Here is a 6,717-nt window from a genome sequence, read left to right on the forward strand (position 1 = left end):
AGGTGCCCCTGAGAACAGTTTTTTAAAAAGAGTTAGCAATTAAAACCCAAAATAGTTGATAAGGGAGCAAATAGATGTGTTATAAGAACTGTTAACTTGAGTCCTCAAATGTACGCCTTATAGACATGTAGGAAATGTAACTCTCTAATTCTCTTTACATTTCTTTAACCCAATTATAAGTCCTTATGGCATCAGATGGTAGAAATTTAACTGATCAGCTGGAATGTTCTCCCCATGTGCTCAGGATGACAAACTAATCCCATGTCAAGTCAACATGGGACTTCAAGTCAACAACAAGACTTCACTTGAGTGATGTCTCCTGGGCTGGATTGGACATCTCCCCCACACTTACTCAGTTCCAGTTTCGTTAGCCTTTTTTGCTGTCTGGAACACAGCCACATCATGTCACCTCCCTTGCTGATCTCTTTGCAGAGAGCACTCTTCTCCCAGATCTTTATGGGGCTCATTCCTCACATCAGTAGGGATTCTGCTCAAAGGTCACCTCCTCAGATAGGGTGTTTCTGGCCTCCATCTAAAAGGGCACCACACCAGCACTCTGTTTCATTCTTCACAGCACTTAACCACCATCAGACGCTATAGTATGTATTTGTTTGTTTATTGGTGTGCTCTCTGTGTCCCATGTGACAACATGAACTCCATGAGAGCCAGAACTTTGTCTTTTTCATACCATATCTCTATAGAATAGTGCTTGGCACACAGTTCTATATTTGGTAAATATTTGTTGAATGAATGAATGGTCCGTCTCACACTGATCTTTCCTCTTCCAAACTTTCCTCTGCATTAGCTATTTCCATCTCATTTTGGTTTGAACTTTATTCTCTTGTATAGGGTTTCATGAATCTTCTCTTTAATGAAATTACCAGATACTAAAGTACAGAGGCTGGGTTTTGCAATTCCTTACCACCCTCCCTAATGGCTGGCACAGAACGGGGAACATAGTAAGTGCTATGCAAATACTTTTTGAATTATAGTGGGAGGATTTGGTTTAGCTTATTGTTTAAAATGCTTAAAATACCACATGTAGATTCATTGATTCTTCATATGCTATAATTTGATTATTGGGCACATTTTAAATTCAGGCTTTTTCTAATCCAGAGAAGGCTAAAGGTAAATGTGAGGGGGTTTGGTGTACGAACAGGGCCAGATTGATCCATTTTTTTCAGGTAGTAATGGGTGAGATGGCCTTTCTGAAAGGTTTGCTTGGGCCCCTTGATTTATCTATTTATTTATTAAAAAAATTTTTTTTAATGTTCATTTTTTCTTGAGATAGAGACAGAGCACCAGTGGGGAAAGACAAAGCGAGAGAGGGGCACAGAATCTGAAGCAGGCTCCAGGCTCTAAGCTGTCAGCACAGAGCCCGACAGGGGGCTGGAACTCACAAGCTGTGAGATCATGACCTGAGCCAAAGTCGGATGCCCAACTGACTGAGCCACCCAGGCACCCCGATTTATTTTTAATATTTTTGAATGTTTATTTTTGAGAGAGAGAGTGAGAGAGAGAGAGAGAGAGAGAGAGAGAGACCGAGCACAAACAGGGGAGGGGCAGAGAGAGGGAGACACAGAATCTAAAGCAGGCTCCAGGCTCTGAGCTGTCAGCACAGAGCCCGATGCGGGGCTTGAACCCACAAACCATGAGATCATGACCTGAGTGGAAGCTGGATGCTTAACTGATGGAGCCACCCAGGCGCCCATGACTAGTTCAACACATTTGTAAATGAAAATCGACACAAGTTCAAAGTGAGATTGCAATGTAACTACTAAGAGACTCTTTTTCAAATGAATTAAAAAGTTTTCAAGTGCCCTATCTTAGAGTGATAATTTATATCTTTTGGCTTTGTTGTGCCCTCTTAGAAGTTAAAATATGGTATTTCCATATTCTCTTGGTTTGCTTGTTTTTTCTTTTCTATCTAGTAAACTTTGATTTTTCCCCCTTTCTGTATTATTAATGCAGTTGAGTTTAACATGACTCTTTCAGTTAATAGCTTCATTTCATAGAGGGCTTTATCAGGTCAGAACATCTCTATGTAGAACTTCTGTGGATGATGTCAGCTCAATTCCAGGAAAATTGTTTTTAATTACTGCTAGCCCTGAAGTAGCCAGAAAAGCACAACATCTGGCACTTGGCTGTTTCACAGTCCTCATTACGATTAGTCTGAATTAATAACTTCTTAGATTTTCTAAGTGGGACCTAGGAGGATATATCTACTCAACTAAACAGAAATGGAAGGTTATGAAATTATCTACTGATTTGGGGAGTATCTTTTGTGGCTTCTTGGGACTATACTCTCAGCCATTAGGGATAGCAACACAGAGCACAGAGTAGGTGCTCAACAAATCATCATAGACTAATGAGTGGTGTTCACTAAGGTAGATTTGTTCCTCTGGAAGCACTCTCCACAGCCCTGGTATGGGACAAATCCCACTCTAGATTCTATTCCCAGTTCTTCTATTTTTCTACCACTGTAATCCTCAGTGTCTTAATCTAAAAAACAGTCCCTGGGGCACCTGGGTGGCTCAGTCAGTTGAGTGTCTGACCCTTCATCTTGGCTCAGGTCATGATCTTGTAGTTCATGGGATCGAGCCCCACACCGGGCTCTTTATTGACAGTATGGAGCCTGCTTGGGATTCTCTCTCTGCCCCTCCCATGCATGTGCATGCACACTCTCTCTTTCTTTCTTTCTTTTTTTTTTTTTTAATTTTTTTTCCACATTTTTATTTATTTTTGGGACAGAGAGAGTCAGAGCATGAACGGTGGAGGGGCAGAGAGAGAGAGGGAGACACAGAATCAGAAACAGGCTCCAGGCTCTGAGCCATCAGCCCAGAGCCCGACGCGGGGCTCGAACTCACGGACCGCGAGATCGTGACCTGGCTGAAGTCGGACGCTTAACCGACTGCGCCACCCAGGCGCCCTGCACACTCTCTCTTTCAAAATAAATAAACATTTAATTTAAAATATAAAAATAAAAAACAAAAATCCCTGTTCATCTCATGGGATTATTGAGAGGACAAAATGGAAACAAAAGTGAACATGTTTTGTAAACTACTGGATGCTTCATACGGCTTACAGATACAGTGAAGCAGTAGCTCAGTCTTGGGATGGCATGAAAACATGTCCCTGATCCACATACAAACTTCAGGGAGTCCAGAGTCCCCTAGAATATAGTACCTTACCAGCCTAAGAAGCCTTGAGGAGGTGATGCCTCAGGGAAAAACCCTCCTGAGGGCCCCAAACATCCAGGGTTCCCTTGGGCTAGCAGCCAAAGGCCTCTTGAGCAGCAGATGGGTTCTATTACAAAATTTAGGGCTCTTCTAGAGGTCAAAGGTGGGCCCAAAGATGCCCCTAACATGGATAAGCCATTTTGTTCTAACTTAGGAGAAAGCATGGTGATCAACATAGCTTATTTCCAGTGTCCCCCCACCCCCTTAATGTCCCCATTTCCTCTTCACACTCTCATGGTCTCTATCACTTAACCTGTCTCAGCATTTACACACACACACACACACACACACACACACACACACACACACACCTAACTAAACCTAACTAAACCTAAAACAGATACATTACTTAACCTCTTCTACCAGTCAGGACAAGCTAAGTTTGTCTATAGGACCAAACAACCCCTGAATCTCAGTGGAATAACACACTACCATACCATTTATTTCTCACTCACAGAGTCTGGCTAGTGAAAAATAGTAGGAAGGTTCTGCTTATCTTAATCTTTTGCAGATCCAGCTGACATAAGTGCCATTTCAATGAATACTTCCCTTATAACAAAGTCAGGACAAAGAGAACATGGCAGACACACGTTGTGTTGTAAAGCTTCTACCCAGAATTGACGCATGTCACTTCCACTTCTATTGCATTGGCCAAAGCGAGTCATATCCTAACTTTAAAGGCATCAGGGAAGTATAGTCCTACCATATCCCTGAGAGGAGAATAGAGATATTTTTTAGATAGTGCAATCATGACTATGCCTTTTGTGGTAGGCAGAATAATGACCCTTCCAAGTTGGGTTCTATGGCCTAATCCCTGGATCATGTTATGTTATGAAGCAAAGGGGAAGGGAGTTGCGGATGAAATTGAGGTCGCTAATCAGCTGACATTAAAATAGGAGGATTATCCTTGATTATCCAAGTAGACCCAATGTAATCACAAGGGAGATTATGGAAGAGGGAGGCAGAAAAGAACAGTCAGAATGGGAGATGTGACATCAAAATCAGGATCAGAGACATGCAACATAGCTGGCTTTGAAAATAGAGGAAGGGGACCATGAGCCAAGGAATGTAGGCAGCCCCTGGAAGCTGGAGAAAGCAAGGAAACAGAGTCTGCTCTAAAGTGTCCAGAAGGAATACAACCCTGCTGGCACACTGATTTTAGTCCAGTGAGACTTGTTTCAGACTAATGAACTACAGAACTACAGAACTACAGAACAAATTTGTGTTGTTTTAAGATAAGTTTTTCGTAGTTTGTTACAGTGATAATAAACAAATATATCTCTCCTTTAGAAAATCACATTTTTTTTCTAACTATAAAAGAAAGGCATGATAAAACAGAGAATACATAAAAGTAGACAAAATATAAAAAATTATCCCCAATACAAGTTTCTGTTGTGGGCTCTTTTCAATACTATTTTCTACATATCCATACATATGTATATTTTCATGCGTGTGTTACACAATTAGATAACACAGCATAGTTTTGCAGTCTGCCTTTTTATTTAGCAATAGATCTTGAGCATTCTGTTATGACTAAAGTGTTTTAACTATGCTGTCGAATAATACATGTGGCTATGAGAAACTGAAATGTGGCTAGTCTGAATTGAGATGTACTATACTTGAAAAATACACACAATATTTCAAAAGACTTAGTATGAGAAAAGAATGTAAAAATCTCATGAATAATTTTTATATTGACTACATGTTAAAATAATACTAATACTAATATACTGGGTTAAATATATCATTAAAGAAAAAAGGATGTCATTTAAAAATTTTTTTTTTCAACGTTTTATTTATTTTTGGGACAGAGAGAGACAGAGCATGAACGGGGGAGGGGCAGAGAGAGAGGGAGACACAGAATTGGAAACGGGCTCCAGGCTCTGAGCCATCAGCCCAGAGCCCGACGCGGGGCTCGAACTCACAGACTGCGAGATCGTGACCTGGCTGAAGTCGGACGCTTAACCGACTGCGCCACCCAGGCGACCCAAGGATGTCATTTTAGAGAGGAGAAAGCAGACTTAGAAAGATTAAGAAATTTCCCAGCCAGGAGGTCATGAGCTGGGACTCAAATGCAGGTTTGTTAGGATCCAGAACAGAACCCACATATGCCATCTTTTCTATTCACCCCTATAATTCAGGTTCTGTTTATGTGTCACCTTGGATTATTGTGATTGACTATGTGCTTCTCTACCCATCCAGTGTTCCTAAACCATCAATAAACACTCCATCCAGGCTAAGCTCTGTTTCCTGAGTGTGTCTGTCTTTGCCATAGTCTTCTAACCAATTTTGTCTCTTAGATTTCTCCACTTATCTAGGCTTCTCCATTAGACTGAGTTTCAGCTCCATTTCCATTTCTTCGATGACTTCCCTGAAGCCTTCCCTGAGTATTCAATACACAGCAATCCCTGTAAATTCTGAAATTTACTGTTTTCTCTCTGGGCCAGTTGTGGGAATGCGGATGGAAAGAAAATAGGAACAGGTTACAGCCTGGGAAAACCCTTGTAAAGATTTTTAGTGGGGTAGATGGTTGACAAGAGGTCTGAAAAGAGTGTTACTGAGGTACAAACCCACTTTGGCCCTCAATTAGCATCTTTTCTATATGGCTGAAAGGTCTCTCTATAGAGTGTTGAGAACAAAGAGTCCCTGACAAGAATGTACCTCCTTGAAGATTTGTCCTACTATATAGCAGAGCCTGGTATGTAGTAAATGCTCAATCAATATATGTTTAATCTATATCATGTATATTTTGTATCCTAGTGTATCTTCCACAGTGCTTGCTGAGTTGACTTAAAGAACACTGTAAATCAAGGTTATTTTAATAAAAACCAAGCTTGACACCCCTAAGGCACAAGCACATTACCCCTACACATCACTTTCCATAAACTTCCAGTTGTCTTCCTTTAAGATATTTGTCTCTTTGGGTGCCTGGGTGGCTCAATCAATTATGTAGCCGACTTCAGCTCAGGACATGATCTCCCAGTTCCTGAATTCAAACCCTCCATCAGGCTCTCTACTCTCAGCACAGAGCCCACTTCGGATCCTCTGCCCCCTGTCTCTTTGCTCCTCCCCCATTGGGTCTCTCTCTCTCTGAAAAATAAACATTAAAAAGATACATGTCTTTTACTAAAAACCCCACACAAATATTCCTTGTATCAGCTCTGTCAGGAGGGTAATTGTTTCATTGGGTCATGTCTCTGTGGAAGTGCCCTCCACTTGGGATTAATGTAAATCTGTTTATGTCTGTCTCATCAGCAGGGCTCTGAGGTCCTAGAACTTGGCTATCTTATTCACCCTTTACCAAACCAAACGATTATTCACCTGAGGGTAGTTGTAATGTAAATGGCAGTTTGTGCACACGGTTCGCGCACTCCATGGGCCCAGAATGATTTGTTCTGTATTTGTAAGGTACATATTAAAATATTCACATATTAACTATCTTTGTATTCTCTAATAAATTCATACCAACTATGTATAT

This window comes from Leopardus geoffroyi, chromosome C3 (assembly GCF_018350155.1).
Source record: "Leopardus geoffroyi isolate Oge1 chromosome C3, O.geoffroyi_Oge1_pat1.0, whole genome shotgun sequence".
Classification (NCBI taxonomy): Eukaryota; Metazoa; Chordata; class Mammalia; order Carnivora; family Felidae; genus Leopardus; species Leopardus geoffroyi.